The following is a 25,769-nucleotide window of genomic DNA, read 5'->3' as shown; positions in this document are numbered from 1 at the left end:
CCTACCCCAAGATTATTTTTTAAGTCCTTTATGTATCTTTTTAGAACATTTAGGATTTATATTTTTCATTAAAATTTTTGCTTCATTTGTAAGTTATTTTACTGTAAGGGATACCGTGGGTCTCGAGCTTAGGTCCCCCCCCCCCTTTAAATTGTTAGGAATTTGTTTCCATTCCATATGTTGAGTAATCTAATTTTTATCACTGGTTTGAATCCCCCTTTTGTCATTTACCAAATTCCTGTATGCGTTTGGGTTTATATACGGGCTCTCTTCTGTTTTGTGGATCTGTCTATTCATGCATTGCGCCCAAGTGTTTTCGTTGTTGCAGATTTATGATAAATACTTTTTTAAAAAAGATTTATTTATTTATTTGAGAGAGAGAGTGCAGGAGCAAGCAGGGGAATGGGGAGGGAGAGGCTATCCAAGCAGATTCCCGCCGAGCGAGGAGCTTGACCCTTAAGGACACTATGACACTACGACCCATGAGATCAGGACCTGAGCTGAAATAGAGAGTCGGATGCTTAACCGGGGCGCCCCTATGATACATACTTTAAAATACCTGGTGAGGAAGTCTATCTTCATTTTTCCCTATCGTTTTCCTCGCTATTCTCATATTTGCTTTTCCAGAGAAACTTAAGAATAAGTTTGTGTAATTAAGAGAAATTATGTTGATACTTTAACTGGAACTGAGGAAATGAGGAAAGCTGAATATTTTTGCAGCACTAAAATTTTGTATTCAAGAATATATGTCTTTTAATTTATTCAAATATTATTAAAATTTCTCATGGGAGGGTTAGAGCTTTTTTTCGTACAGATGCTGCAGGGTTCTTGTGCAATTCACTCTTACTTGCTGTATCTTTATTCTTATTATAAATGGGATCTTTTCTTTCAGTATATTCTTTAACTGGCTGTTGTTTTGTATAAGAAGAAACCACCCAAATCAGTTCTGAATGTTTCTAAAGCTTTTCAGTTGATTTGGATATATAATCATATCATCTTCAATTCGCATGAAATCTGCTCCCTCCTTTCAAATATACTGTATTTGTGTCTTATGTTTCTCCTTCTCTAATTGCACTGGCTTGAACTTCTAGAACAACGTTTAGCAATGCCATGGGGGGCCGGGTCCTGTTCCTGAAGACCCTTAGAGGGAGGGGGTCCATCACCATCCATTGGCTAAAATCCAACTCTTTCAGAGGAAGCAGGGCGAGTTTGCTATGGGAGGCCTCTAGGACAAGCAGTAGCCCTTGCTAGAAAGGTCCTCCCTGACCGTGCTCTACCCAGTAGTTACCCCAGCTGCCTCAGCTCCCTAAGCCCACCTGCTCGGCCCCTCCTAGCACTGGCTGCGTGGCATAGGACACACTCACTGTCTGTCTCCCCAGCTAGCGTGGAAATGCTTCCAGGGTAGAAACAGGTCCCCTGAATCACTGTTGTTTCCCTCCAGCCTAGTGCCCTGCCTATCACATAGAAAGCCTACACTCACTATGCGGCCAATGAAATGACACAATCAGATGCCCTTTTACTGTCTCCTATAAAAAATGCCCTTCCTGATAACCGCCCCTCACATTTTTATAGCCCTTCGTGTTAACAAAGCCCTTTTGAATACATTATCTTGCTTTACCCTCTCATGAAAAACCCTGTACGTTTTTCCTTTTTGATTCTCCGTTCACAGATTCGGAAAAGGAGATTCAGGGAAGTTAAGTGACTGGCTCGAGAATTGCTCAGCTAATGACGGGCGGAGCAGGAATCCACCCTCGCCTCCTGGTTCTTTCCGTTGGGCTGTGCCCTTGCTTCGTTGATCATCCCTTGGAAAGCAGTTCTGAAGATTTTCCATCTTGATAATGAAATGGGACTTTTTGAAAGCTGTCGGCTGAGGAGGAAGAAGGGAGAGAGTGAGGAAGTTGTGCCCATAGAAGTTGCTCCTAATTTTGCCCCTGTCAGCAAAGGGTAGGTTTGTGTGGGAGTCTGGCAGGGTGGGTAGGGCTGGGGTGCTGAGGGCAGGAGTGTGAGAGGGGTGGCAGCCTGTACATTCTTCAGCTCGTCGTCCGGCAGCCTAAGCTGCAGTGTCCTGGAGCCCCTGGGAACGGTCATGCAGCGCTGGCCTCTTGGGGCTGAGTCCTATCCTCTTGCTTGGTGGTCCCGTGGAGGGTAATGCAGATCTCTGGGTGCTGGCCACTGTCNGGGTAATGCAGATCTCTGGGCGCTGGCCACTGTCCACTGTGGGGACTTGGCGGCCCTCCCTGCACCCACAATCCAGTTTTAGCCACTTTGGGATGGTCCCAAGGACAGAACAAGAGTCCTTACCCTCAGAGGCCCGTGCTCTGAAGGGAGAGAACTAATTTAGCACCTTCTATGTGCCAGGCTGGATGCTGGCCACCTCCCATGTATCACACTTCACTTAGTCCTCATCACAACTCAAGAATGAGGTAGGATGATGTCCGTAAAGAGAGTCTCACCGAGCGCCCCAGCTCACCAGTGTCAGAGCTAGAATTCTAGCCTGGGAGACTCCAACAGCCCCACTCCTTCTGTGGCACCTCGCCACCCTCCCACAGGTTTGCACTGTAGGGAGAAGTCCTGGGTGACTGCTCTGGGCCCCATGGTGGGGCCGAATCAGGGAGGCTGCCTGGAGGGTGAGTCACAGGAGGCGTGTGAATGGCCTCAGGGGAAGTCAGAAAGGAGGCAGCAGCAGGCTCTGAGAGGGATGGCCAAATGGTTTGGCCTGGCGTAAGGAGAGACAAGGGGGATTAAACTCGGCTCTGCATTAAAGGGTAACTTCTGAGTCAGCCATACTGAAGGCCACGTTCCCCTGAAGGCACGACCTTGGCAAAATGGGGAGGTCAATAAGTATAGTTACTTTTTCACCCCTTCCCCAGGCCCAGACTGCTTGTGACCCCATGAGGGGCCTTTCAATCAGCTACAGGTCAACCCTCCACCACCTACCGCACCCCCTCCTACCCCTACCCAATGTCAAGCCCCCGTCCTGGGCCTCTGCTGATATTTACACCACGCAGGTGTCCCCGGATGCCCGAAAGCCTTCCAGGCTGTCTGAAGAGAAGTGACGGCCACCATTGGCTATTTGGGTGGGGTATAGGCTGGCAGGAGGGTCTCCCGGCACCCCTTACTATCTGGGGGACCGCGCTTTGCCTGCTCCACACGTGTCTTGGTGGGTTCAGGCAATTGGGGAGCTCAGTGAACACCTTTCTGTCTCACCTGGATGCTGACTTGGAGAGAGTGCTGCTGCTGGCTTTCCCTTCCCTGGCCTGGAGGTGTCATTGACTCCCCTCCACACGAGCAAAGTGGAGCAGCAATCCCGGGGGCAGCCCGTCATTGGGCGACTCGATTTCACTATCAGGATGGAAAATCTTCAGGGGTTATTATTTTCCAAAGGGCTGGCCACCTCCATTAGTGACTCCTTCAAACGGAATCCAATATCCTGGTGAATATGACTTTGAAACCAAATCTGGTGTCCCCCGCCTTGCCTTAATCCCGGTGAGCCTCCTGCCTGTCACTCCGAGCTGACCCAGCACTGGCCCCCCGTGGCTAGTTCCTAAAATGACTTGAACTGGGAGGCGGGGCAGAATGAGAGCATCAGCCCGTTCTTACGGGATGGACAGCAAGGGACTAAGTCTGAGGCCACTGCCCTTAGAAATTTGGGCCCCCTTAAACTGTAGGGGACAAGTGATCCACAAATATATACACTCTGAGCAAGCATGAAAAACCCTTAGTCAAAAATCATATTGACATGGAAGGATCCTGCGGGGGTTATAAGTTCTAAAACAAGATTGTGGGAGCCGGTTTCTCGTAAACTTTCCAGAGGCCAAGGGCATCCTTTCCTGTCTGTTTACTCCCAACACTTTCGCCCAGAGAACATCAGATTAGCACTATGAAGACCTATCAGATTTCTCATTAAGATTCACACACACACGCATACACACACATGCACGCACACACGCATGCACTCTCATCTCTCACTTTCCCATTTACTCCCTTTTATTTCTTAAAGGAAATTAAGACCCTGTGAGGCTAAGCTAACTTGGTGAAGTTTCTTGGAAAAAACAGGGTTTTAAAGAAACTATAAACTGCCCCTGGATTGACCTTCAGAAATACTTTAACTCCTGTCATCACTTTATACTCGTTGCTTAAGAGGCTAAAACAGTGTCCCCATCTCTCATCCCACATCTAATCTTATATTCGAGATCATTCTCTGGGTCTTCGCTGCTTTGTAATCCACCCCTACCCCCTGCTAAGTGCTTGCCCACAAACCCAAACACACACACACACACACGCACACACACACACGCACACACACGCACACACGCAGGCTTTCTCTCTCCTCACAAAGACCTTCCTCCCTGCTTCTGCCCCATGCCTGTGCAGTCTGGCCCATCCCTCTAGGCTAAGCCCAGCTTCTACTTTTGCCTCTCAGAATGCCAGGAGCATTTAGAATATGATTATACCCTCATTTTCCGCCTGCTGTCACTTTTTTAGCTTCTTGTTTTGCAGGCACGGAGTCTTTCTCCCTAACTAGATTAAAAAGCTCCAGAAGGACATGTGTTCTTGTCTGTGACCCACCCGCCTCCCCTGTGCCTGTAGCAGGTGTGGCACACAGTAGGCCCTCAGGAAATATTGAATATTAAGTAAATGAGAGTTCTGGTTTCCTATCTCAAGGAACAATTCCTAATTCCTTTAAAAAACCCAAAGAAAGTGAAGGAGAGGAAATGTAATCAGGAAAAATTTGGACATTTTTCACAAGATGTTCTGAGAGTGCCTGCTTCTGTGTGTCCGTACATGTGTGCATGTGTGTGTCTACATGGTGTGCTTGCCCTCATAGGTATACATGTGGTAGTTTGGATCCAAAGCAAAATCAGGCTCATTAAGAAGATGCTTGCTGACCACCTGCATAGGGGTGCATCCCCACAGTCCTTAAATTGGGCTCATTTGAGATGCCTTTTTCTTTGCACATTGTAACAAGCCCTTGGTAATGACAGGAGCTAAGGCTGGAATGCCTAATGAGCTGTGGGTTAAGAAATGATGTGATAGCATCTTGCTGATTGTAATTAACACACGGCCTCTATTATGTCCTATCGGAGCTGCATCTTCTTGCTGACAAGTAATTCCCCAAAATAATCACTTGTCTTTCAACGTCTCGATGTGTGGACTAATTGTGAAGAGCTCCTGCCTGTAAAGGCCACCCAGAGCAATTTGAGGACAATTACATGGGAACTAGTGGCTGCTGGGCACAATTACCTGAGCTTGAATGCATGGAGAGTGAGACCGAGCGAGGGGAATGAAGCTCTGGCCAGGCGTTCAGATAGCATCTGCCCATGGCCGCTGGCTTCATGATGGGCTTGCCACAGAACTAACATGTTGCCCTGGAGTAGGAGAATAAAGCGCTCCTCAGGAGTACCTGAAGGACTTGGAGCGTTTTTTCCCCCTTAAATGATATTAGTCATGAGTATCTGTCCAAAAACTGAAAATATAAACAACAAAACCACTACCAACAACACCACCATCATCACCATCATCCTCTGCATCTTTACCATCAAAGTGGCTACCGTTTAGGAACTTACGCTCCATTCTACACACTTTGGTAGGCACCTTAAATAGATTCTCTCTAGATCTAACAAAAACCTTGCAAGGTGGGTAACTGTAGTCCCGTTTTATAGATGGGAAAACTGAGGCACATACCTGTCCCAGCTCACACAAAGCAGTAGCTGTCGGAGATGGAATTTCATTTTGGGTCTGTGTGTCTAAAATCTGTGTGTACACACTGTTTCTCTCCTTGTCATTCAGACGGGATGATGGCCCTTTTGGACGGGAGGAGGACCCTCCCTTAAGTACTTGCTGTGAATGTTGAGTAAGATACTGGAAATGAAGACTTTGCAAACCGTAAAGTCCTGAATAGATTCAGGGCTTTATTAGGCAGTGCCTGGCATCTATCCAGATATCATACCCAGCTGTCAGGTAAGTGAGTAATGGTCACTGAATGGTGTTTAATTGGGTCTCATTGAAAAGCCGAGCCTGGGGAAGGAGGGATTGGAGCAAAGCTAGGTACATGGGCATGGACATCATGAGTTGAGGGGATAGAGAATGACCCCATCAACTGGAGTGGACATTGTGCTAGGCAGTGGGAACGCCCTGTTCGCTCCCATCAGCCACCTCAAATCAGTACTTATTCAAAATCAAAACAGCACAATTAATACCTGTAGCCTCAAAACAAGCTGCTAGCTCCCTTCCAGCCACATTGTCAAGTTCTTACATGTGAAAATTCTGGAGCCACTGTAGGTGCTGAGGAACAGAAAGGGCGAGTATTTGGAAATGTGGGGTGAGCTTGGGCAAGGGTCTGAGTGTGACAGGTGGGCCAGAGCCAGACTATTAATGTTGTTCTCTCTGCTTCTGTCTCTGCCCACCTCATCACCTCTCTCACCTTTTGTTCATTCTGACTCTTGATTTTGGGAAATAAATGTGGAATTCGAAAGCTTTGACCCGTGTGTGTGTGTGTGTGTGTGTGTGTGTGTGTACTGGAATCAGGAACTGGTTCACATAGTAAAAGGCAGAAGAGGCTCCTGCATCCTAAATGTCCACTCAGGATGCCAGCCAAGGGCCCTGCCAGGCTTGGACGCCGAACTCCCCTCCCATGTTGGAGGTCCTGCCGGCAACCTGAGAAATTAATTGAAGTTCTGTTGGGCAACTGTCCGCGAGGGCAACTGTCCAGCACCCTGTGGCTTCTGAATTTGTCTTGGAAGGGGACCAAGCCAGGAGTGGAGTTTGACCAAAAGTAGGTGGAATTGACTTAGAAGAGCTAACTCAGGCAGTTGCTATCATCCAAAAAAGAAAAGAGAAGGAGGCTGGGCAGGAAATCGCGCAGCATCAATGAGGGGATGCTACTTTGCTGGGAACAACTCCAGCCACAGCCTGGGAGGGGGCAAGGCTGGCTACGTGCAGCCACACATATCCTCCACCTGCGGCCAAGGCAAGAAACGGAGCCTGCCCTTGACCTCCACATCCTACACAGTGACGGTGAAGCCTCTCAGGGCCCTTGTGTCCTGGCAAGGGGACCTGGAGGGGGCATGACAAAGTAACCAGGCTGGGGGACTCTTGGTAATGGGGACTTCCTACTGACCAGGAATCTTGCCGCTGGCGGCATGGCCCTGTGGTCAGTGAACTGGGAGAAGTAGGGAGCCAGCGATCACTCTTCTGTTCATGGTTATGTGGTGACATCCTTAGAGGGGACACCAGTGGCCATGAACTTTCTTTCTTGGAGTCGTGTTCTGTGTCTCGAAGGCCACTTCTGCTTTCATCGTGACATTGTTACTGGGGTTAATAGAGAAACGGGCGTTAATGTGGTATCTGCTTTGGGGGAGGTTTTTGGCGGTAAGGAGTGGCATGAGCAGGAAAGAAGACTGATAAAGGAGATTTGCTCAGTGGAAAGGAAGTAACGAATGTTTAGGGGGTTAAGCTATTAAGTTGCAGCAGTGAGCAGGTATTTGGATAATTTGGGCTGAACAATCACATTGGACTGTGAAAGATGTGCATATACATACAACGTAATGGGTTCAACCCCCGGGGTCTGCCAGCCTGCACACTGCTGCCCATGAGTAGGTCTTGATGCTGACACCACTGCTCTCCCCGGGTTCTGGAGTCTGCAGGGATTTCCAGGGAACGAGAGCAAAGCTGCCCTGTGTGTCCTTCCCACTCTACATGGCGCTCCTGGGCTCTGTCCTGCGCCACAAGCAGGTGATCACTGGGCGGTGAGAGAGGGGGGATCTCCTCCGGTCAAGGCAGTGCTTGGCTCCTGGGGCGTGCAGTTCAAAGTTGTCGTATTATAGCTCATTCTCCACCTAAACATAGGGTGGCTCTGAAAGGATGTTGGGAGCCTCCCTCATGCCCTCCCAAGACAGGCTCACCTGAGGCGAACCTCAGAAGTACTAATGACACGGAGCGCTGTCAAGTCCTGGCATCCCCTGGCCCCAGGCTAACGCAGCTGACAGGCCAGTGTGGGCCTCTCATGGATCTGCAGTGTGCAGTGAGACCCGAGGAACCCCTTGTTTGAACCTCTGACCCAAGGAGATCCTCCTTTTTCACCCTGTTCTCTCAGTCTCCGGGTCCTTCCAATCCTAACCACTCTGCAGCTACGCTCCATCGCCCTCACGTGGGACAGGACAGCTCCCTCCCTGCCTCCCTTGTTTCAGTCTGTCAGAATGCTTGACGGGGCTCTGGACACCAGGTTCTGTGAAGGGTAGCTGACGAACGACGGGACACTCAGGTTGCAGAAGAGGAGACTCTAGAAAGAACCATCGTTGCTCTCTGTAACTCACTGGCACCTCTATGTGTATCTGGAAGAATAGTCAGATTTTGGATGGCCCACGAGGTGGAATTCAAATCCCTGAAGGGGAGCTGGAGGGGGGCAGATTCCAGGTCAGAACAAGGAAGTTGGTAGCTGCAGTTGTTAGGAGCGGAACCCCCATTCGGGCAGCTGGTACTGGAGGAAGTTTATCCATTACCAGCATTATCTCCGTCTCCAGCATCTGCGTCCCCATCACCCCTGACTAAGCACTCTGCCCTGCCGAGCACTTCACCGACACGGTCTGCGTTAGGATCTCCTCCATGTCCTGCCACCTCCTTTTCTTGCAAAGGCTCATTCTTCTCACCCCTGAGCCCTCTGGCTTGTGCTGCTAGGGAAGTTTAGAGCTTGGAAGGAGGAATCCTGACAAGCCTGGAGAGCCTGGGAAAGCATGGTCCAGGGCTTAGAAAACAAAGCACTTGCTTGATGCAGAAATGACTTTGCCTGCCCTTCAGTATCTGCCAAGGAGGTCTTCTCCTTGGTGGGGTAAGCAGGGACCAGCCTGCCCTCTGTAAGCCCCGTTCCCACGCCATGAGCTCTACCATCACCACTCCGCCCTTCTGGCGCCCTCCTGCATGGAAAGCTTCATACAGAAATGAATTATTCACAAGTTTATGTGAAATTTAAAGATTTTGGTTTCCTCTTCCAGGGCAATTACTGCTGTCAGGCTCATCTCTCCCAACACAATGGAAATCTTTGTTCCCTTATCATTAAAGGAATGTTATGATTCTAAAAGCAAGTAGGACTATCTCAGGAGGTTCCATGGTTCCCCTCAAATCATGCTACATGGACAGATAAAGATGGGGAGAAGGGGGATTGGGAGTTATTGTTTAATGGGGACAGAGCTTCAGTTTGTGCTGATGATAAAATTGTGAAGCTGGATAGTAGTGATGGTCGCATGACATTGTGCGTGTCCTTAATGCCATAGAATTGTACATTTAAACATGGTTACAATGGGTAAAGATAAAAGAAACAGTGGCTAGGCATGTTTGGAGACATGTGGGGATGTGGGGAGGGGGAGTAGCTAGCAGAAGAAACGATGAGAGGAATGGGAAGGGAATGCTTCCCCTCGGAGGGGGGGACGAATGGAGCAAAGCTGTTGGGGAGCAGTTGGCCATGTTGACCAGAATCACAGATGCTCATGCCCTTTGAGCCCATGATGTCACCACTACAAGAGTGTGCCTGCTGTTGTACAAAATGATGATGGACAAGCCTCTTTACCATGGTGGTGTCGAGAAAAATAGAAGACTGGCATTGGAAACGTCTAGAGGGGCTGGTTAGGCAAACAATGACGGAGCCACACCATGGAATACAGTGCAGCTGTGAAGGGGTGGGAGTAGGAAGAGGGAGGGTGGGAGGGAGAGAGAGAGAAGGATGGAGCTTCCTATACTAATGTGGAAGGGTCTGCAGTGGGGGCTGTCCATAGTAAAGATTGATTGTAAGGTAAAAACTTCAAAGAACAGAATATTGCATATAGAATGCTACCTTTGTGTAAGACAAGGGGAAAATCTGAATATATACGTATTGTACAGACGTAGAGAAATACTAGAGGAAACATAAACTAAATAAAGTGGTTGCCTGAAGGGTCCTCAGTGAGGAAGGGAGTGAATGGACAGACACAAGGCTGCATTTTGTATGTTTTGATTTTTCTGATTGTATGAGTAAATTCCCTAGTCAGATTCTCTAGGAAGGGAGGAAGGAAGGAAAGGAGGGAGGGGGGAAGGGAGGAAGGAAGGAAGGAAGGAAAGGAGGGAAGAAAAAGGAGGGAAGAAAGGCAGCTAGGAAGTCCCTTTACAAACTCCAAAACATTCTACAGATGTAAGGACTTAATAATGAGAAAGCAATTATGATAAAAATCCTCTAACAGCTACCGTTGCTCAAGTGTTTACCAGACACGGCACTAAAGACTTGTATCCATGATCTTCTCTGATCCTGACACAATGGTTTGTATTTTTATAGATGGGAAAACTGGCAATCGGAGGAGTTAGTTCGATTGTCCAAGGCCACACTTCTAGAAAGGCACAGAGCTGGGATTTGAACCCAGATCCATCTGCCATCACAGGTGGCTCTTGACTCTGCTATCCTTCCCTTTGTGCCATTGCCCTCTGGTAGATTTTCTTGGTAGTGGTGGTGGTGGTGGGGTCTTTATTTTCCACTCTGCCAGAACATCCCCTGGTCCCGACATAGGCATTTTCCAAGGAAAGCTCAACCCTTTAGTAGTCTAGGTGCCGTTCTTGGAAAAAACCGAACTCCTTACGCTGCCAGTCTGCCTCAGGCCATGTGGTCATTCTGTCTTCACGAGGTATTTTTGGTTGCAATTTTCCTACAATATCCGGACAAGTGCCACGATTAGGGACCACGCTTCCTTGCGGTTGCTCCTAGCTTTCCTGAAATACCCATCCAAGACCATGCTGGCTCCACCGCCTTGGATGGAGCCCAGAAGAAGGTTTTTATGGAACATGTCTTTAAAACTGGTTAATGATTTACGAATAACTTGGCAACGACGGCAACGTATGCACAACAAAACCTTTTCCTGTGTTCGGGCAACCTCAGGGCCATGTGCTTAAACCTGCAAATAGGGCCAGGTAATTACATAGTCCCAGAGGAGGCCCAACGAAAATTCGGTTATAAAAATAATTAGATCACAGGATATTTAAAAATGGGGTCCAGAGGTGGAGCTGTGGGCTCCATCCTCATTTGGCTTCGGGGAAGGGACCCCAAGCTGAGAGTAAGCTGAGAAGCAAACGCGCTGCTATTTGGCAGATCGAAATTCGAGGCTACGTTTCCCAGGGCCCAGGTCTGCCGCTGGTGGGATTGCCAGACGGAAGGAGAAGCTTTTTCCAGAAGGTTCTGCCAGGGAAGCTCGCAGCCTGCAAGTGGCCTGTGTGTTTCCATAAAGGAAGCCCACGCCACCCTTTTCCCAGCACCATGCTTGATGACTTGTCTGTCCCGCAACACTTACCCATTTTTTAAGTTAATGGTGCTCCGTGCCCAGAGAGCAAGGCAACTGACCTGCAAGTACTTCCCTGAAGGGGTGAGTTACGGGATGTCCCCTGGACACTGTAGGGCCTGGTTTGTTTCGGGGATAAATGGCCTTATTGTATTCTGTTTCTCTTATCAGCTCATTTCCCACAGCCAGCCTCCCTTGCTTGGGTGCAGCAGGGGTAGGAAGAAAAAGTAGTGTTTTGTTTTGTTTCCTTTTTGTTTTAGTGCCAGCAGCAGCAGCCAAGGTAACCCAGAAAATCACCTCCCCTCAGGCTGTGTCCTGGGGATCCGAGCAGGAGGTTAATGGATCAAGTCTCCCTGGCTAACTCAGGCCTCTCAGGGTTTCTAGTAAGATGTGTGGACGGGAAGCTGGCTTTTCCCCTCCGTGATGGACATGTTGAAAACAGTGATGGTTTTTCCAGAGATGTCCAGGGTGGTCCGTGCTATGGCAGGGAGAAAGAACTCTGATAAACGAGGCGCGGAAACCGGACCGTCTGGTCATCGCAGTGGGGGTTTCCATCAGGAGTGTGGGAAGCCCCGGCTCCTGAGCAGACCTCGGATGCTGCCCCGGCTCTGGGCGGTCAGCCAGGCTTGAAGGTGTCCCCCGGTTAGGGACACATTTGGTAGTGGTTGTTCCAATTGGTCTGTGCTGTGGGTAGTTTCTCTTTCCTGGAGCAACCCTCGGGAAGCATCTGGGCAAGATGCTGCATGGGGAGGCTTATTGGGGGAGTAGAAATAACATAGACAGTAGTTAGCATGGTGCCTGGCATCTAGATGCTCAAAACGGGCATTTAAAAAAAAATAACAGAACGTCATGATACGATTAAGAATTTCTGGGGATGCCTGGGTGGCTCAGTGGGTTAAGTATCTGTCTTCGGCTCAGGTCATGGTCTCAGGGGTCCTGGGATCGAGTCCTACGTTGGGCTCCTTGCTCAGCGGGAAGCCTGCTTCGCCCTCTGCCCCTCCCCGCTGCTTGCCTGCGCGCACTCTCTCTCTCTCTCTCTCTGATAAATAAATAAAATCTTAAAAAAAAAAAGAATTTCTGTTTACCCCCTATTTGAATGTGTGCCATTGAAATTTGCTAGACACACCCTCCCTTCATTTGCTCCTGCAGTTCCGTCTGCCCTCAATGGCTCCCTCTCCTCGCACACCGTTCCAGGTAAGTCGGCTCTAAAGTCTATGTTGTCTGAGAACAAAACAGCAACATGGTTTTCTTTTGGTGAGAATTTCCCTGCTGCATCTCTCTCCAGTCCTTTACTTTCAGCTTTTCTGGGTCCTTAAATTGCAGATGTATTTCTGGGACACACACATTCTGAAACAATTTAAATCTAATCAGGGAATTCTTTTAATTGGTTAGTTGAATCTATTTACATTTACTGTAATTTTAGATAGCTTTGAATACATTCTCCCGTTTTCTCTTTTTAAAAATTGAGATATCCTCGACAGATAACATGATACTAGTATCCAGGTTAGAACATACTGATTTGATATTGGTACATATTATGAAATGATCACCACAATAAGTCTAGTTAACATGCATCACCACACATAGTTATAGAGTTTTTTTTTCCTGTGATGAGGACTTTTAAGATCTATTCTCTTAGCAACTTTCGTGTATATAATATGCAATACAATATTATTAACTGTATTTAGCATACCCCCCACCTCCAGCCTCTGATAATCATCAATCTGTTCTCTATTTTTTTGTTTTTTGTTTTAGATTTCACATATAAATGAGATCATATGGTATTTGTCTTTCTCTGTCTGACTTATCTCACTTAGCATAAAGCCTTCAAGGTCCATCCATGTCCTGGCAAATGGCAAGATTTCATTCTTTTTTATGGTTGACAGTATTCCATTGTATGTATATATCCACATCTTCTTTATCCGTTCATCTATCAATGAACACTTAGGTTGTTTCTATATCTTGGCTACTGTAAATAATGTTGCAATGTGGGCCCCTGGGTGGCTCAGTCGGTTAGGTATCTGTCTTCGGCTCAGGTCAGGATCCCAGGGTCTGGGGATTGAGCTGCCGATGGGCTGTCTGCTCAGTGGAAAGTCTGCTTCTCCCTCTCCCTCTGCCCGTCCTCACCCCCACTTGTGCGGTCTTTCTTTCCCAAACAAATAAAATCTTAAAAAAAATATATTGTTGCAATGAACATGGGGGTGCAGATATCTTTTTGAGTTAGTGTTTTTGTTTTCTTTGGATAAATAGCCAGAAGTGGAGTTGCTGAATTGTACGGTATTTCTACTTTTAATCTTTTGAGGGACCTCCATACTGTTTCCTGCAGTGGCTGCACCCTTTGCATTCCCACCGACAGCACACGAGGGTTCCCTTTTTTCCACGCCCTCACCAACGCTTGTTATTTGTCTTTTGGATTGTAGCCATCATTTTCTTTCATTATTTCTGTTCATCCTACTTTATGCTGCTTCCTCCTCCTCCTTTTTTCTGCCTTCGTGTCCCTCTTCATCTTCTTTGATTTGGGGGTTGTCCATTTGGTTTTCATTGTTTCAGTGGTTACCCCTAAAATGTTAACATGTTCCCTTGACGTCACAATCTCAAGTTACTTTGTACCTCTCACAAACAATTGATGAATATTTCCATGCCTCAGGCAGATGCACTCACATGTTATTGTGTTTAGCATTTGGGTTCCAAAATTTATCCTTAATAATGTTTTAGAAATAATGCTAGTTTCGTGTTCCGTCTATGGTAACTGGTGTCTTTGCTCATCAACGCCTTCTTTGACTTTCTTCTGGGTTCCCCGGCTCACCCCCTGAAGTTTATCCTTTAGAAATTCTTTCAGGGCGAGTCTGTTAGTGACAGATTCTCTCAGTTTTCATTTGTCTAAAAACCTTTTATTTCACCCTCACAGTTGAGTCAGAGTGTCATTCAGCGTAGAATTCTGGGTTGATAGTTATTTTCATTCAGTCCTTTGAAGATATTGTTCTGCGGTCCCTGGTTTCAGTTTTGCTGTTGAGAAGTCTGCTAATTGTCATTCCTCAGTGAGTAATTTCACTTTTCTCTCTTGTTGCTTTGAATATTTTCCTCTTTGACTTTGGTGAATTACAGTTTCTGTGCTAGGTATCTGTAGGTGGGTTTTTATTTATCCTGCTTAGAACTTGTGCTTCCTGAGTTTGTGAATTCTTGTTTTTCATCAATTCTCAGCCATTATCTCTTTGAATATCATCTTTCCCCCTTCTCTATGGTCTTTTCCTGGAACTCTCACTTTTTTTTTAAAAAAATATTTATTTATTTGAGAGAGAGAGTGACAGGGAGATCATGAGCAGGGGGGAAGGGTAGAGGGAGAAGCAGACTCTAGGCTGAGCAGTGAACCTGACTCGGGATTCAATCCCAGCGTCCTGCCTGGGATCATGACCTGAGCCGAAGGCAGACACTTAACCGACTGAGCCACAGGCACCCCTAGAACTCTCATTAGATATACTACAAGGCAGGCATTCTTACTCTATCTTCTGTGTTTTCTAGGTCAATGCCCTTCTTTCCTTCTTTTTTCTTTTCATATACTATGTTCTGGGTATATCTCTCAGACCTGTTTTTATTTGCCTAATTCTTATAGTCCAACCAAGTCCAATCTACTATTTGTCCTACTCACTGAATTTTAAAAGTTTAGTAGCAGTTAGGAGAAATTTCCATAAGTTCTTTTTGGTTCTTTTCTAAATCCACTTGTTTTTTGTTCTATTGTGGTTGTTCCGTTTTTAGGTTTTTTTTTAAATTTTCTATTTCCTTCTTTAAAGCTTTTAATAATTTAAAGTCATTAATCTTACATTCTCCATCATATTATTCTCCTACCTGAAGTTCTTGGCAGTCTTCTATGAAGTTGGCTTCTTTCTATTTATTGACTTTTGCTCATGATGTGATTGCTTTCTCATGGGTTTTGAGATTTTGGATTAAGAGTTCTTATTCCCATCTTTCCCAGCCTCAGTTGAGGATGTGTATCTTTTTTTCCAGCAATTAATATGCTTTCATGGGCATAGTAGGTGCCCAGCAAACACTCATCTTTGCTGAAGATATGGATAAGCTACAAAAAGATAGCTGAATCTCTACCCCCTCGTTGGAAGGGGACCTATTTCTCTACCATGTGTTCCCTCTGAGCTTTTCTGCTTGCGAGTATGTGAGATTTTTATTGTTGTTCAGACTTGTATTCTTGGGACCAGAGAATATAGTGAGCCTTGGGAGAAGAGAAATGAGCAAAGGTTCTGGAAAGCGGGAAAAGAGGATGGAACAATTCTTTAGTCACAGGAGAAGAGACAACATTGAATGGCAAACAGAGATGGGTAAACAGGAACACCATCAATTCTGGGTTGAGACGGGTACAAAGACAAGGTAACATGGCAATGGACCAGAGTGTAGAGGGAGGTATCTCATTGTATGCTTCAGAGGATGGAGCCTCTGAGAAAGTGGGAATAAGTTTATGTAACCACTTTCCTGCTTTTATTAATAATAGCAAATGACAGTAAAGGGTCCAGACATATTACGTGCCAGGTGCGGTGCAAAGGGCTTGATCTGCATTCTTTCATCTGATCCTCATAAGAACTCATCAAGGACGCACTTTCCCCACTACTCTGCAGTTGGGGAAATTGAAATTCGAGAAGCTAAGAAACTTAACCTGGACCCCACAGCCCAGGAGAGGAGCAGAGCTGAAATTTGAACCCAGTTCTGTCAACTCCCAAGGGGACCATGTAGCCACTTCAGGGCTGAGCATGCATTTCCACTGGGTTGTGATGTAAAATACTTTAAAACGTGTGCTCGGTCCTCCAGAGACCCATCATGTGGTGCTGGGAGAGCTGCTCCGGGTGGGAAGGCTGCTTATTGGAACTGTCAGTAGCACACAGGGCGTGGCATATGGTGGCTGCTTCCTCAATATTTACCCAATCAATAAACGATGTTTTTTCCTTGGCAGAGTTGGGGGGCTGAGCCCTGGAGAAGTGGACGAGGACTTGTTAGGTTGCGACTCTTCCCTCTCTGGCTCTGTCCTTGTCTTTAAAGTACGACACAGTCAGCCAGAGGGACCAGTGTCCTGATCGTGTTCCCTGACGAGGAGGCTGGGCTGGGTGGGATTGCCTAGAAGTGTGTCACACTGCAGGTTGGTCATGGTGATGAGAAGGCATGGTCTGGCTGTGTAGAGCTTCTCTTGGCTGCATGGCAATTTCTAGATACCGATCCTGCCGAGTCTGGTTGTCAGTCCTCATCTTGGTGAGGGGACTAGTATACGTAATGAAGGGATTCCTTTCTCATCTCACGTCCTACTCACACAGCGCAGGCTCACCCCCAGCAAACCAGGAGACTTTACAGAGCCGCAGGCTCTCCCTGGAGCTGTGTGCCAGCGTCTTAAGTATCTATTCTCCTGGACAATGAGACAGCCCAGAATGTCAGGGGTCAGGGTGAGGGGTGGTTGGAGGGGATGGGAAGGTTCATCTGCGGGGATTGGCCACAAGGATTCAGTGTCATTCCTTTACAGGGGCAATGAATTGTTTCTTGCTGCTGAAGCTTTGGAACCTTCTTGTGTATTACAGCGACAATTGTGGCTACGCCTTCCCAGGGAAGTGGAGCACCCAGGAGAGGTAACCAGCTGGGGGGAGCTGTGTGTCTCTATGTCTTCTGTGTCTTGGGTCTCTTGTCTCTTTCTTCCTAGTGCTCTCTGACTTTGTCTTTGTCTCTCTCCCTCTCCTTCCTTTAATGTTTCACTTCATTTCTTCCCTCTCCTTCTCATCTCCAAGTTCCTCTCCCAGGTCTCACACTTTTGTTCCTGTGAACTTTTGCACAGCCCCACCCCATAATGCCTTCTCTCTCTCCACAGGGGCACCCTTTCCTGCTATTTGCCTTCACCCCCACCAGCCTCCCCGGGGCCTTGAAAGGCCCTGGCTTGCCTGCAGCCCCAGGGCTCATCTCACAGAGGTGCTTCAAAGCTCCCATCTTGGCCTCAGGCTGTGTCTGGCTTCCCCTGAGAGGCCCAGGAGCTGGGCTTCCAGATGCGCCTGCTGCATTGAACGGTCCCCACTGGGGAGCTTTGGTGGGCTAAGTAGGAAGCCCCCACCCCTGCAGGCTGCACAGAGGCCCAGATGCCGTGGGGGAAAACTTCCTGGTGCCTGCCACCAGCCTTGGAGACTTCTGAGGTCCTCTGTGCTGACCCATAGGTGGGCTGCCCATGGGGTAAGGGGCCCCATGGAGCTCTGAGACCCGGATTAGCATTTTAAAGAAAGGTCAGCAAGAAAGAATTTCTGAGACCTGCTGGGAGCAGAAGGGATGTTGGTGAGGAAAGTTCACCCCCCCCCCAAGTTTTCAACAGGCCCATCTGCTGACCAGGTGGCATTTGAGGGGGCAGAGAAGGCACCAGATAAGGAATGGGAGAGTTGGATTTGAACTTCAGCTTAGCCATTGGTGAGCAAAGAATTTGGGCAGGTTATTTCATACCTCCAAGCCTTACTGTCCTCCCTTCTCAAAAGTAAAAGCCAGACAGAAAGACCTCAGAGACCCTCCTAGCTCTAGAGTTCTGATGGCCCAGCGAAGGGCTGAAGGGCGTGACCACCAAGGGTGGTGTTGTCCACTGACCTGTAGAAAGGCCTCAGAACAAACACGAGCTCTTTGCGTCACTTTGCAGCCTCAGTTTCCACATCTGTCTGGTGAGGGTAATGCTTGCTCTATGGGATCCTGTAAGAACCACCTCAAACAGGAAAGTACGCGCTTCTCAAAGGATGAGCTGTGTGACCCCAGGTGGTGCAAAGGACGATTTTATCTCAGATTCGACCCTGGTATTCAGTGAGAAAGCCATACCCTGCTCAACTCTTTCTGAAGCCTAGTTGCCACGGAGACAGCCAGCCTGCCTGTGCCAGCTCTGTAACACTCACCAATTTCTCCGTTCAGCAGAGGGAGTCCAGGCCTCAGGGTGAGGGCCTTCAGTTGACAACACGAAGCTCTGATTTGATAACATCGCTTTTATTAGTTATGTCTGTTTTTATGCTTTTCTTCTATTTATTATTTATATATTTCTATTTCTGTCTTATGCTTTTATTATCATTTATTTACCTTGTATTTATGGCAATGCTGGTTTTCCACAAAGCTAGTGTTATAAAATTTCCTTTTGCAATAAATTTGAGTACCTAATAGGAGTCAATTGGAGACAAATAGTAAATACTAGTAAAGGCAGCATGATGATAAAGTTGTGAAGATGATCTAAGAGTTCGGGATGTGTTTGCATTGACTCTGGGGCCACGTCGAGTGGTAATCATGTAATCATGACTGTTACCGCCCCACAAGGAAGGGCATCTACTCCCTACATGCCATTTCTGTGCCTGCAACCTCAGTTCTCAGGTGCTGGGGATGCCAGTCTCCCCAGAAGACCCATGGATGAAAGAGCAGAGCAAACCCCCTAGGCCATGCAATGCGGGGATAAGTTCTGTTCAGTCTTCAGGTTGGCTCTGATTTAAATGGTCTCCCCCATTGAATTTAATGGAAAGCCATTTCAATGGCCACCAGATTATGAACCATGGAACCTCTACAAGAATGATAAAGGGGCTGGAATTCCCATCTGAGCCATTGTGTTTTAAACAGAATATGTATTACCTTCTGAAATAAAAGCCACTTATGCATACCAGCCAATCTATCTCAGTATAGTGTCACCAAGACAGATCTTGATAGAAGAGCCAAGAGCAAGTCAAATAAAAAGCTTTAAGTCCATGACTATCCATCACCCAAGGAGTTCCCAGGACTGTTAGGGCAGCTTGTGGGTCACTTTGTTCAACTGACAGCTTTTGATTTTGTTATAAGGAGGGAAGAACAAAATGAGATTTCTCAATAACCAGAAGGATGTTTTTATAAGCCTCCAGTTCAGTGTAGCACCTTGCAGAAAATTCACTTGGCATAGGGTCCTGATGCTCCTGGAGGCTTTCTGAAAGCTCAGACTCAGCCATGTCCCTGGCAGTGTCTACTTCTAACAGTCTGCTCTGTTCCAGCTGCGTAGCGCAAGGTGTCTTTCTAGAAGTATCTCAAGTGTCTGAAGTTTGTGCTCACGTAAGCCCATGCCAGAGGTCTTCAGGAAGGAAGAGCTGGTAAAGCACTCCGTGGATGCCCCTCGACAGCAGAGGTGTCAGCACCTGGAAAAACCAGAGGTCACTCCTCTGTGTGCTTGGATTTGCTAGAATTGCCAGGCAATTCCCCGTCATTAGGAGAGCCATGCAAAAGAAGAATTCCCTGGTGGCAGACTCAAGGATTCAGGTCCTGGCCAACAGTGAGGATCTTCCTCTCCTTGTCCTCAGGCAGTATTCCTAGAATTGTGTTTCCTACATTCTTGGAATCTCTCTTCTTTTGCCCAAACATGGCAAAACCCTTCCATAAAGACTTTTCATAAACGTTCCTTTCTTAACTCAGCAGCCAGTTTATTGGTCCATTTCCTTTATAGCTTATTCTGCAGCTCTCAGAATATTGATAGCTTGGGTTTTTATCTTGTCTTGTTTAGTTTGGCAAAAACATTGAGAAGCCGGATTTCTTGGTCTCACACAGATGGCCTTACCTCTCTTAAAAATACCATAGTTTGTAATTTTTGAAGCCGTGAAATCACGGTCTCATCTTTGCGAAGTAGAAAGCTTGACAACTGTGAGATAGATACTCACGCTGCAGGAGGGATGTGACCTCCAGGGAGGCCAGTCGTCAGTGTGGGAGGAAAGGATGGGTCCTACTCTGGATACCGTTGTGTCCAAAGCAGACACCAACAGAGAAGTCGGAATTAGAGGTCAATGAAACCCACAGGATGTCTGGTTTTCGACTCATCTTTCCTTATGCTCAAGAGGGCTTACAAATGGGAAGGATGGTCTCAGCATTGTCCTTACGTGCAAATGAGACATGAGCTTCTGGGCGGAGGCAGGATGGAGGCCTTCGGCTCATCTGTGCAGTCCCTTTTATGGTGTAGTCGTTAGAGAACCTTGTGGCCCAAGGGATGAGTTGCGTACTAAACCGCCCAGATCTTGAACCACTGCTTTTGCAAAGACCCAATTAGGGATCCTCTAAGAAAAGGATTAGAAAGTCTCTTGGTCTGGTTTGGGGTGCCTGGTTCACTCAGTCTGTAGAGCATGTGACTCCTGATCTCAGGGTCATGAGTTCAAGCTCCTCGTTGGGTGTGGAACCTACCTAAAAAAAAAGAGTCTTGGTCTGGAAGTAAGAACAAGTTGGGTGATATCAAGAAGAATCTCTTCAACTTTGCCTCCTTCTTTTCCCACCAACAAGAGTGGGTGGACTAGTTTTTGCTCTGCCTATCTCCCAGAAGCAAGGTCTACAGACCAGGGATTTGGGGACAGGGACACTGATCACAGAATGAAAGAGAGATGGGAGTTTGCAGAATCGTTATTCTGGAAGTCCTGTGGAATGCAAGTGGGGGTCGAATTCAAACCAGGTCATGGTTCGTGAGCTGCGTCTACCTTGACCCAGCCAAGGAGGTAGTTTAGGGGAATGAAGACTATATTCTTGCAAGTTTGCATCCTGGCTGGCACTGGGGACAAGGACAGAGGATGATAGGACACCATTCTTCACTCAGCATTGACTGATCTGAGGCCAGTGATGTGGGACAAGGCTGGGAGGTATCCCACAGACGGGTTGGCTCACTCATGCACCCTTCCTGGAAGACGGGTACTGGGTCTAGGATGTAAGAATATCAGCAGAGATCTTCAGGACATCTTTTTGACTACTGTGGATCATTTACACATAGTTTTAGGACTTACGTAAAAAAATGTTAAATTTTGGAATAACCTAAAGGTCTGCAGTATACCACCTAATGAAATATTAATTCAAGTACTTTTAAGAAGTAGGGCTTTTTTTGGTGATATATCATGACATGTAGAAAAATACCTACAATTTAAATTTAAGGGAAAATAAGATAAAAATTAGATGTTCACTCTAACCTTAATTTTTCAAAAATATACCCCCACTAAGAAAATCATGTGAAACACATGAAAATATCAATCATGGTTGTTGGTGGGCTGTGGGAATCTAGGTAATTTTTATATTCTTTTATGAAATGTTTATTTGCCAAATTCTTTGAGTCTGAATTATTCATACAAGCAAAAGTAAGGAAATATTTATTACAAACAAACCCCTCAAAGCTTGCTCCCGGAGTCCCTCTCTTTATCCTGGGGACCAATGCTCCCTTCTGGAATTCGGAGGCTCTTTGGCATGGTTTCAGCAGTGGCTGCTGTGTTGTTCCTTGTCCATTATAAGTCACAAAGAGAGAAATTGTTCCACGGAAACAGACACTCTTGTCATGCTGAGTAACTTGACAGATCAGAGACTCAGTTTCTTAGCTGTAAAATGGGAGAATGGCTACTGTCCTTTCTTATACCACAAAGAGATTATAAAGACTGAAGAGAGTAAGGAGGGGGAGAATACTTAAGCTGTTTAGAACAGAACACAATGGTAATGGATGGAGTCTAGTTTATCAATGGTAGTTACAGCTTAGAAGATCTGACGTTAAAGCATGGTAACAATATCAACCCTGTTAGCCGTCTGTATCACAAATGCTTCCTATGATGGTAGGACTGACAAATGGATAACTAAGGTTATTGTGATTGCAGGATCTTGGGAATTTTCAAACCGAATTTCTGAATGTTTTAATAGGACCCCTTTTCAAACATTCACCAAATAATGTCAAGTGCCAGAAAGGGTCACCAGAGGGCGCTAGATCACTTACAGTGTCCACCTGGCTTCCACAGCAAAACCACCATGATTTGTTATGTCAAGAGTATTGGAACTGGGTCCAGGCCCGGAAAAAAAAATGAAATCCAGTGTACATTAGTTATGATGCAGGGCCAACATTTAAGTAAATAGGCTTCTGTTTTCTCCTTGGCTATTACTTTAATCGCTCTGCTTTTTCAGTTTGTATGCTAATGTACTTTTATGTATTTCTTTTACGTCAGTGGAGATTGTTCAGATGAGAATACATTAGAAACCTGAAACCCTAGTTGGCTTTGAAAGCTGCCATAGGCACGTGTTCACATGATAAAGAGGCTGCCCTCCCCTCGGAGAAGTTTACAAATGTATTTAGATATGAATACAGGGCCTATATTGTTTTCAGAAAGGAGGAAGGTGAAGTTGGTCTTTGTGGTTATGGTCCCTGGTTCCCAGCCTGCAGACACACCCATGAGAGGGGGAATGTCCTGGGGCTATTTGTAGGTGCCTCTCTATCCTCTGCCCTGGAGTCTGTCCTCGGACTGCTGGCAGGGTCCTCCAGGCCACAGCGTAATGGCTGCAGCAGAGAGCAGGGACACCTTGCCTCAGTCCTTACCCCAACTGAGGGGCCTCGGAGGGTGCAGAACAGCAAACTGGGGGCAGGGAGCAACAGTCCTGCCTGGACTCCTCTCCCCCAAGGTCTGGTGCCTGCACGCACACGAGTACTGGTTTGGGGTCAGAAGATGTGGTTGGTGTTTGGCTGTGTTTTGGGTCACAGTAGTTACAACCAAGACCTGTATAATGTTTTCTTTTTCATCCTTACAAATAACCCTTTGTTATTTGTAGGTAGGTAGGCAGAGCAGTTCCTGTTCTTATTCCAATTTTACAAGTGAGGAAAGACGATAAACGCGAGGCACTGAAGTTTCCTTTTGAGTTTGAGGTTCCATTCTATCTGTGTAGAACGTTTTCCTCAATTGGTCAGGCCAGGTACAGGTTTGCTGAACCTGATGCTGAAGTTGGTGGATGATAAGGTTGTAGCAGGAGAGGTGGGCAAAGGCCTGATGAGGGCTCTTTCCGGTGGACGGTGGCACTCATTCACTCCCTACCAGTTGGGCCATTTGGGGAGAAGATGTGGGACTGGGGCTGTAGGAATGGTAGGAAATTGACTTTGATGGCGAGGGACTCTGCTGAATCCCGACTCAGCCTAGGTTTTGCCTAACACAGAAGTTGCTAAAAGCTTCAACCAGCACAGGCAGAGGTGATGAAGAGAGCAGGAGACAGGACGAAGGGATGATGAAGGTGACAGGGGAGGAGAAACACAGCTGGGGATCCTGCAGTTGGGGTGAAGAAGTCACAGCGACCAGTGGCTTCTTGCTAGTGGCCCCAGACTGGTATTTTAGGGGAACTCAGATCGTGGGGGCTGTCCAGGAAGGCCTGGAGAGGAATTATGGTTTGCGGCAGCTCAGTTTTCTGGGGATCCTTGTGGGCAGACCATCCTATCTTTCTCTGCTCTTTTTATGTTATGGGTATTTTATTTTTAAATTTCAAATCTTGTACTTAATTTAAGGAAGGTCCTTAACTTGCCTGGCATGTGCTGAGACCCAAAGGGAGCAAAGTACGGCCATTTAGAAGTCTAATAAATCAAAGGAGTCTCAAGGTCACAGTTACCCTTCCTGCAACATCTCCACGGCACTTCTGGGGCCGACCCCCAACCCAGTGCTGGGAAGAACCCAGGGTCTTTGCAGGGACTAATGCAGCATGGGTGTGTTGAGAGAGGCTGTGAACATGAAGGATGAGGCTACAGGTACTATCTGGCTGACAATTTCACTTTCTGGAAAATACTGCCTATAGCACCCTTCAATGAATTGCTTTTTTTTTTTCCTGTTTTTTAAAAATAATAAGATGGTATTTATTTATCTTTTTATTATGTTCAGTTAGCCAACATATAGTACATCATTAGCTTTTGATATAGTGTTCAATGATTCATTAGTCGTGTATAATAGCCAGTGCTGCTCCCTTTTATGCATTGCTTTTTGAGTACCGAATACTCAAGAACTCTTACCTAGCTTTCTTTCTCCCTTTGACCTTGGCCCTGACTCTTTTCCAATGGGTTTGTGTCCTGAGCCCAATGAACACATTCTGGTTGAGGCTTGGAGAAGCTGCAAACATTCCCCGCAGCCTCTGCCCAGCTAAGCCTCCCTTCTCAGGTCCTCCCCAGCACCCTAGGGCTGGCCTCCAGGGGCGCGGGGCCGGGCTGAGCTCTGGCTCCTGCAGAAGCAGCGCTGGCCTCTACAGAGAAGGATGCTAACTTGGCCCTCACCACAGGAAGGGCTGAAAGGAGCTTGAGAATTCCAATTAGGCTTAAACTAATGAGCTGGAAACTTTGGGGAAACCACTGTGGGCAATGAGGGGAGAGAGTGACCATCTTCCTTCTACTTAGCACTGGACAAACTTGTGGTCCAGCTGGTAGCCAAGAGGAAGGGCAGTGTACAGAGGGAGCAACATTTCTGACAGCGTCACCAGAGGTATTCTCCTGTGGCCTAGGGATAGAGACTGCTGCACAAACCCAGGCTCCTCCTCCTCTTTAAGGGTGGGGGTAGGAGGGAAGACCCTAAACGGGGAAAGGCAGGCTTGAATGGCGCCTAGAGCTCCCTTTCTACCAGCTGCCCTCCTCGCACGATGGGGCCTGGGGCTAGATAAAGGGGGAGCGACCAGGGGGAACTCAATTGTCTGTTGCAGCCTGCACCATCCCTGAGGCCAGGCCCCCCTTGCTCATCTCTCTTTACTGTCTTAGGCACCCTTAATAAGGAAAACGCAGAAAAACCACCTGCTGCTGTCAAGGGCCACAGACCACCCTCCAGCCTCCAGCGATGCGTGGGGCACTGGGGCACGTAGGAAGGGGGCAGGGAAGAGCGAACTAGAGGCCAGAGGGGGTCGAACTAGGGTGTATATCCTGAAGGGTCCTCCTCACTCCCGAAGCCCGAGGATTTGGGGGTGTCCGGCCTGTGGTGACGATAGCTGGTCACTCCTTCCCTCCCCACCGGGGGCTCCTTTGGTAAAAACGGCCTGCCTCGGGTGCCCCGCCATCATCCTCGGGCCCCCCCCGGGTCTCTCGGCTGGGGGCGCAGCACCTTGGAGAGAGGCGCCCGATCCCGAACCTCGATTTGGGGCGCTCTACCTTGCGCTCTGGGGGTCAGGGCCGCGTGCCAGGGGGCCGCCGAGGGGTCAGCCTGCCCACTGTCCAGCCCGGAGCCAAGGCGAGCCGGCTGTGCGAACCTCCTCCCCTCCCGCCTCGGGTGGCCTGAGCCCGCGCCCGCTCCAGTTGCTGCAGCTGCTGCTGCTGGCGGCTGCGGGGAGCGCGCCGAACGCGCCGAAGAGGCTCGGGCGGTGAGGACGGGGACGAGGAGGAGCCGGAGGAGGCGAGGAGGAAGAACGAGCGGAGGCCGAGGAGGCTCAGCGGCGTGGCGACGCGGCTCAGGGATCCCGGGGGGGCATGGGCTAGCGGCCGGGGCGGCCCGGCAGCTGGACGCGGTGGACCTTCCGTGGCCCGGCGCGTGCAGGGGCGGCGAGCCGGAGCCGAGCGTAGCCGGGGACTGCAGGCTGGCGCGGGGGCGTCCCGGAGGAGGGGGCTGATTATCCATTATTAACTAGTTGCCGCCTAATAAGCCACGAGCGGCGGGTGAGCGGCGCAGGGCTGCGCGCGGGGAGGGTCCCGGCCCGGAGCGCAGCGCACTCGCGTGGCGCACGACCGGCCGGCGCGCAGAGCCGGGGCGG

General features: G+C 48.0%; 1 long non-coding RNA gene across 1 annotated transcript; it reads left to right on the top strand.

The window, feature by feature from the left end:
* The first annotated feature begins 1,679 nt into the window (after positions 1–1,679).
* Positions 1,680–17,812, top strand: LOC117802590. The gene is made up of 3 exons (XR_004625950.1): positions 1,680–1,944; positions 16,804–16,906; positions 17,143–17,812. It is a non-coding gene; the product is annotated as an uncharacterized LOC117802590 (long non-coding RNA).
* Positions 17,813–25,769: the final 7,957 nt, after the last annotated feature.

This window comes from Ailuropoda melanoleuca, chromosome 6 (assembly GCF_002007445.2).
Source record: "Ailuropoda melanoleuca isolate Jingjing chromosome 6, ASM200744v2, whole genome shotgun sequence".
NCBI lineage: Eukaryota > Metazoa > Chordata > Mammalia > Carnivora > Ursidae > Ailuropoda > Ailuropoda melanoleuca.
Note: the sequence above shows the minus strand (reverse complement) of the source record. Positions and strands in the feature narration are given on the sequence as shown.